The sequence below is a fragment of the Dermacentor albipictus genome, chromosome 9 (assembly GCF_038994185.2).
Source record: "Dermacentor albipictus isolate Rhodes 1998 colony chromosome 9, USDA_Dalb.pri_finalv2, whole genome shotgun sequence".
NCBI lineage: Eukaryota > Metazoa > Arthropoda > Arachnida > Ixodida > Ixodidae > Dermacentor > Dermacentor albipictus.
In genome coordinates, this window is record NC_091829.1 from 78,335,563 (window position 1) to 78,342,884 (window position 7,322).

Here is a 7,322-nt window from a genome sequence, read left to right on the forward strand (position 1 = left end):
GAATGTGGTTTACCAAATTCCCATTTTGAGGCAGTAAATATATTGGACAGATAGGCAGGCGCCTAAATGATCGTTTAAGAGAGCACTATAACAACGTCAATAACACTGTTCAAGGCCACTTGGGCATTCATTGCCGGGACTGCGGCTGCATGCCCCTCTTTAAGATACGGAAGTTTCAGCGAGACACAGCTCACCCGGTAAATTATTGAAGCTGATTTCACCAGAAAACTGGGTAGTGTGTGCGTTAGTGGCCCCTCTATCACGCTGACCCCTAGTGAAATTCTGTATCTAAACAGATAGAAATTGTGATGTTTTTTTATTCAAGTGACCATGTTCTTTTTACAATGACTTGCTGTTAGAACACCCCTTGCGAGTGGCTTTCATTTTCTCCGCATGACCCCTCTGTGTATACACACACGATGTGGCAACGCAATAAAATATTGTTGAAAGTCAGTGGAGTGTGTCTCTCGCAGTCCTTGTCCTTCACGCTGTACGTCATTTTTTATACTGAACAGCCAATATTGATTCAAAATTAGAAAAATATAGGACACATCTGAGCTGCAAAAATGCAAGTGATGCAGCAAATGGCCTTTAGCTTTCCAAAAGAAAAAGAAATGTTCACGGTTAACCACGAGGTGCAGGGACTCCATTCTCTGAGCATCTTGACCAATAAATGCAGCGCATGGCATTGCTGGAATCTTGCATCCTGCATTAGCAAAATAAGAGGAGAATCATGAGAATTCAGACCGTGCAATTACACACGAACTTTGCGGAAAAATGATAATTAATGTGACTGGGCAGAATGCACTGCTCAGGCAACTGGGCAAGACAAGTGAAAGGTAGAAGTTTCTATTTTGCAAATTAAGGAATTGCATGTTACTGTGAATGCTAAACCACTATGTCATTGTGAACACAAGGTACATACAGCAGCAAAAACATAAATTTACAGTAGCCTTTTCACCATAGAAAATAAGAGTGAATAAAGTTTAAAGACTACCAATGACATCTCTCAACAACAGACATTTGTCCAAGAGTGCGTATGTGACCTTAATACAAAATTGACGTTATGAAATCTGCAATATATCTGCATTACACTTTATAAGTACTGCAGGTGAGAAGCTTACGGGATATGGCACATTAAGAGTTAAATGCACAAGGCTTTAAAAAATGACTGTTTTTACACAACATTATTACACTAGGAGACAAAGAGAACTGTTTTACAGAGTGTGCACACAAAATGAAAATGAGGGAATCCCCACTGGCATTCTCATTTGCCCTGAAATACATGCATCCAGCCCAACAATATCCAACTCTACAATGCAGTTTATTAGACATTTTCTGCATCCTAAAATTTATCGTGTATTTCTTATTTACTAATTTAGTAAGAATGGGCATTTTGGCATACTTTCCTCGAAAATTTAGCATGTGTGATCAACTATTTTTCTTAGAGCACGCCCCCTTCTTTCAATGGGTTAGCTTGGCAATGCACTGACAAGTAGTATTCCCTTATTTAAACTTATGATCCTTCCTCATGCTCCCACTTCATGCTCTAAACTGTGATGCCACTCCGATGCAGTTTATGTTAATCTGTGACTATTTACATGGTCCTTCTTTCTGTAGCCTCTCAACTAGAGCCTGAAATTTCTTGTCTCCTAGAACAATCGTTTTTCTTGCCCAAAACATATTGCACGGTTACCCCTCATAGGGGGTGGGGGGGTGTACTGTATATGAGTTTTCACATATTCAATGAACCTCAGAGACACAACCATTTCTCATCCTGTGTTGCTACTACCCGCATGAGTCACAATGGTTGTAAATTGGCTACCTGCCCTCTCTCGCTTAAAAGTACATTTTGCATGTGGAAAATAACCACAAGCATCACATTTCATTGAATGAGTGCTCCTGTGCATGTTTTTTTTTCCGTCCTGTAATGGCTAAGTTCGACATGGTCAAGTTGTTTGAAAACTGTCTAGCCTCAACCAATACTTTGTGTAGTTTCAAAATTATGATACATTCATTTTTCAAAACTTGTCCCAAATTCAGCACGAGACATTTTCATGATGCAAATGAGGTAAGGTTGTGCTCAGAGACTATGATAGGCCTGCTATATCCTGCAAAACTATGTGAAATGAAATATGCTAGCAATTTTCGTGAGCAGCTAGCTCAGTACAATTAGGCACATTACCTGCGGAAACGTTTTTTTAACGCTCTCGAGAGGTCCTGGTTTCTTGTAATTTCTTCAAATCCCTTGCAGTCGAGATTGCAATCCGGTGCATTTTGATTTTGATATTGTATTCAAAATAAAAACAGCTGAAATTTTAAGGTTTTGATAATTATATGGGAATAAATTAAAGGTAGAAGAGTGTAATGCAATGAGCAAATAACAAGTTCATTGCAGAGAGTAAACAAATATTCCTTTCCTGCAAATAAATTGGTAGCAGGAAGGTCATACGAAATTAGCAGTGAATGCACAATAAAGAATATGATGCTACAATGCCCTGGCATTCTGTGAATATTCTTGCACAAAGAAAATCCTCATTATGAAAGACCATCAAGAAAATGCAAATGTATACTTTGGATCAGCAGTCATACCTGCAGTATGCACTGTACCATCGGCAATATTTACAACCACACACAACTGCACATCATATCAAGCTTAGGCGGCCAAGGAGCCCGAGTTTTAAATTATAACTTGACTTATTATATTACACTACACAACTATATCTACTTACAATGTTGTCTTCTCAACCGCTTTCAAGAAGACATTAACCATCTGTCTGAAGGCAAACGCAAGTGGCTTGCTCTTGATGGGGGGCGCCAAGGCTGGGCATTGTGAAATTGCTGCTACCATCTGCATGACCTGCGAGAAACGACGCTCTAAGTACAAGATAAACAAATGCTATTAGAGCAAAAGACAAGATCATTGGCAATGAGCCTCATTTTGGTTTGAACGAGAAAAGCCAAGAATATGGACTTTGTGCTGCTTACTGAAGAAGCAAGCCTCCTTCCAGATGTTGGTCATGCATTAAGATTGTCACACAGCTGCATGCTTGTATGCTGCTGTCGCCAGTACGCCAGTATGCTTTGAAGTTTATTATTTCAAGTTAAATTGATTATTGTGTTTTCTTGCCAATTCTTGGCAAACAGACCAGCAATGAAATAGCTCACTTACACACATACTCCCTTTTGAGGAGAGAATTCACACACACGAACGCATGCATGGGCGCGCACACACACACACGCACACACATGCTTCTACAATATGAGCAGCTTCCTGTGCTTGACACACATACATTTTTTTTATCCTGTGTCACTCCTACTGCTAAGGCATAAAAAATCCTTTGTGTTACCAACCCCAAACTGCTCAACCTACACCACCCAATTAAACACTTTCTCGAGAGCCAGGACAAGCCTTCTAGCTTCCCCAGTGCTCTAAACTGTAGTTACGAATTTCAATAGGGCTATAGGCGACAGCTCTCGAAGGGCATGCAAATTACTCGGAGACCTAAAGCTTGTATATGATACCTCTAAAGCACAACACTTCAAATTTTCAAAATTCATTAAAGCTCCTGAAGACAATTGCTATATACGTAGAACGTCTCGAATAACCTGCCGCTAACAATTTCAGCGGTTGTCTGCATCAAAAGAAATGTGGGCTAATGGGAAATCCACGTCTTTAAAACACACTACCAGATTTCTTAATCATTTATTTATGCTCTGGATGTACCGTTCCTTTCACAATAAAAAACAAGGCTATTGATTTATCAGTGCATGGGAGGAAAAAGCACGAAGCGTATACTTGGCGCCTTCCCACTGGTCCTCCCGAGAAACGGCGCCTCATACAGCAGTTGTCCAGGGTGGCTTGAAACCAAACTCGGCTTTCAGGCGGGAACATTCGCTGCACCAAATCGGAAGAGTTTTATTGCGAGTAAAACTCTACCGGCCTCATGCAATACACACGCACGCACACAAAACGCACCCACACGCACACACAAGTATACGCACTCTCAAAGCGCAGACACAAAAGCGCGCACGCGCACATTGAACACAAACAAGCACACATACATGCATGCAGGCAGACACGCTAACACGTGTACGCACACACAGCGACCCACAGACAACACTCACAAAACACGTACGCACTAGACACGCGCAAACACGCCGGCCCATACGAACCGGCATGTACTGAACGCGCGGGGGCGCGCTCACGCACGCACGCACGCGCACGCGCACACACACACACACACACACACACACACACACACACACACACACACACACACAGCGAGCCGAGCGCGCGCACGCACGCACACACACACAAAGCGAGCTGAGCTGAGCGCACACACGCACGCACGCACACACAAATCAAGGCGAGCGCGAGCACGCGCACACGCAGAGACAGCGAGCCGAAAAAATGCTGAAGGCGTCCGGCAAGCAGCAACAGCAGCACGCGACCGCTTCAGGGAGAACCAATACCAGGCCCCGTACACTCTCAAGTTCAACAAATGGCCACAGAGGGCGAAAAATCAATAGAGGCGCGTTTCAGTGTAAGCGCGCAAGTGGAGATACTGTAATTTGGTCGAATACTTTAATTTGTGCTTTTTCTGCTAGGGGCGCTGAACATGCTGAATTTTTTACTTTACACACACCATTGACATAAACAATCGAGGTGTCTAAGGATGTTTTGTTACCTCAGGCAAATAGGCAGTTGATTTTTTTTAAGTTTGATTGTTGAAGCTGCTTTTTAGTCATAGCGTCAAGGTTTTTGTACTTGATTAACCACCGACAGCCGACAGCCTATTGGCATCGATGTGTTTCCTGGCCGTTGGCGTTCGAATACTACGGCGGTAAAACATTTTCGAAAGCATGCTGGTTTCGTCTGCGAGTCATTACACAGACTTGCTGTAAAGAGGTCTACTCTTGGCAAAAAATAGTGCCTCATTTTGTTTAGGCGTTGATTATCATAATGAATGCGGCGGAGGTTGAGGGAGTACGCTTGAAGGTACGTTTTTATGCCGTTGATCTCCATAACACCGTAAATACGCAAAGCGATGTCACAGAACACCCGATCATTGTGTGTTCTCCGTCATCGCTTGTTTCCTGTACGCCTACTAATTCTTCATTTCTTCAAGTGCTGTATCCTCCTTTTGTCCTTGTTCTCTTGTGCTTCACTTACAGTATGTCGTTCCGTCAGCTGTAATGCGCATTTGCAAAACCAATACGTTTGATAAGACGCAGTGGTTGTCATAATTTCACTACACATGTATTAAGCTGGCACATATATGGTTCAGATACAGATGCCTGTATGCGGACTTGCACGACGTTGATGCGGAGATTAGGATAATTATGACAGAGGCAGTTGACGGCCGTAAGCTGTTGCGTTCTTTCCGCCAAACTACCCGGCCTGGTAGTGCTGTAAAGATGCTGTATAAAAGTGACACGCGGTGACAGGGAAATTATTATACTTAGCAGCCGACCGTACGTTTTGTAGCTTAGGTCTTCTTTCTTGTGCGTTTGTGCTGCCCTTATTAATGAGCCATTTCTTGCCTATGTTCTTGACTATGTAACCGCGTTTGTGTGGATGCGTAGACGTGTGCTTTTTGTTGTACTTGTAAAATACAAATAAAATATTTTCAGGCTTACTCAATCTTTGGTGTCGTGTGCGTTTATTCCAGTCGAGGCCATCGTGCCACCTGGAAACCGCATTTTGTCAGTAGCCCTACACGAAATGCAACAGCTGGAGCGCGGCGGCACAACTCGGCGTAACGGCGGCGTAATAAACGAAAAACCGCTCGGGATGCCCTTAAAAGTCAGTTCAGAGTGTGCCTTAACTCGATATGACTCAGCGCTACATGTATTCTGCGCCTCGATCGTGCTCCCGCCAGTTTGGTTGCTGTGTAGCAAACGTAGCGCCTACTTAATATAGGCGCTACGTTTGCTACACAGCAACTAAACTGGCGGGAGCACGATCGAGGCGCAGCAGCCAGAAACCCAGTAAAGCCACAGAACACCTGGTAAAGCGTGTGCAAAACCCCGTTTCCGTTTCCTGTTGTACAGCGCCACCCGTGGTCACATACTTTAGTTCACGACGCCACCGCTACGCTTATTTCCGTAGCACTGTGGAAGGTACAGTTTCCCTTCTCTAAGTTTGTATAGGTGTTCTGTGCCAATACCGCGCCGGTTCCTTCGAAAGGTGGCTAGGCCAGTCCTTTTTCTACGCGACGCAAAAGTGGTCGACCACATTTAACTGAAGTGCGAACCACCGTATTACAAGCAGCCGCGCTGAACGCACAAGAGAATCACATCAATGAACGTTCAAGCGCTGAGAAACAAAGCGTAACTATGCAGGCGCACCACGCCCGATGTAGATTTCACAAACATTAGTCACACGGGACGCGATCGAGGTAGTTAACTTGCCCTAGTAAGAGTGCAGCTGCTCTTGCTCTTACATTAGCGAATTATGAATTATGCTACGAGATCACAGTGAGATATTTCTAAAGCAAACAAAACAAATACCAAATAAACGGGCACTTGCCTGAAAGTTTCCATCATGCCAGTACTACCGACCGGGCACGTTGCAACTTCTCGTTTCAGCCTTCGTGGATCCATCTTCCAGTGCGTACGAACGCTTTGCTTTGAAGTGGGGCACGAGTAATACACAAAGCATGGGCCACATCTTTTTCTACCCAGCGCGCAAAACTAATCACACGTTTAAAATTACTTCGCACAGCGCGCGCCGCGAACGCACGCGAAAACGAGCATGATGGCGCAGCTTCCGCCTTCCCGTCGTGCCGCGCGCCGAAGTGATGGTACAGCGTCGGCCGTCACTTCCGGTCGCTTTTCATTGGGCATGGGGTGGCCGCGCAAATTGAACGTTTATTCTGACAGGTTTGCTTGCTCGCATGGCCGCCTGTTTGCTGCTGCTTCGTTGTGGTCTCTAACTAGAGCGGTGAGGCGGGCAGTTACTACTACGTTTCGTGGGGGGCATTTTATTTTGGGGTGGGGGGCGCAGTCTGTGCTGCATCACTGAGGGTACAGTACACAAATCGGGACCGTGAGCGAGACGATCGGCGCTCTTCTGCTGGTGCGATTAGATTATTCGCTGCGTCCGAACGAAGCAACTTTGCGAGGTCACAGCGTAGTTTCAGCGATATCATGGCTCGATAAAGACGCTCACATCTTGGTCGTGCGACAGCGACGCGTAAACATTCATGAGGAGACTGAAGACTGCGTTTACAAGTGCGTATGCTCTGGATAAGAAATTACAGCTTTGACGACACCAGCCCTTAATATATAGGCTCAGCCTTACAAGCTGTATTTGA

At 44.6% G+C, this 7,322-nt stretch overlaps 1 long non-coding RNA gene across 2 annotated transcripts; it reads right to left on the bottom strand.

Moving 5' to 3' along the window:
* Window positions 1–329: 329 nt before the first annotated feature.
* Window positions 330–6,677, bottom strand: LOC139049848 (uncharacterized). Of its 2 annotated transcripts, XR_011508618.1 has the most exons (4): window positions 6,536–6,677; window positions 3,800–3,898; window positions 2,733–2,860; window positions 330–706 (listed from the first exon to the last, which is right to left on the bottom strand). It is a non-coding gene; the product is annotated as an uncharacterized lncRNA (long non-coding RNA). The 2 variants fall into 2 exon arrangements; XR_011508617.1 differs by lacking the exon at window positions 6,536–6,677 and having other exon boundaries at window positions 337–706; window positions 3,800–3,995.
* Window positions 6,678–7,322: the final 645 nt, after the last annotated feature.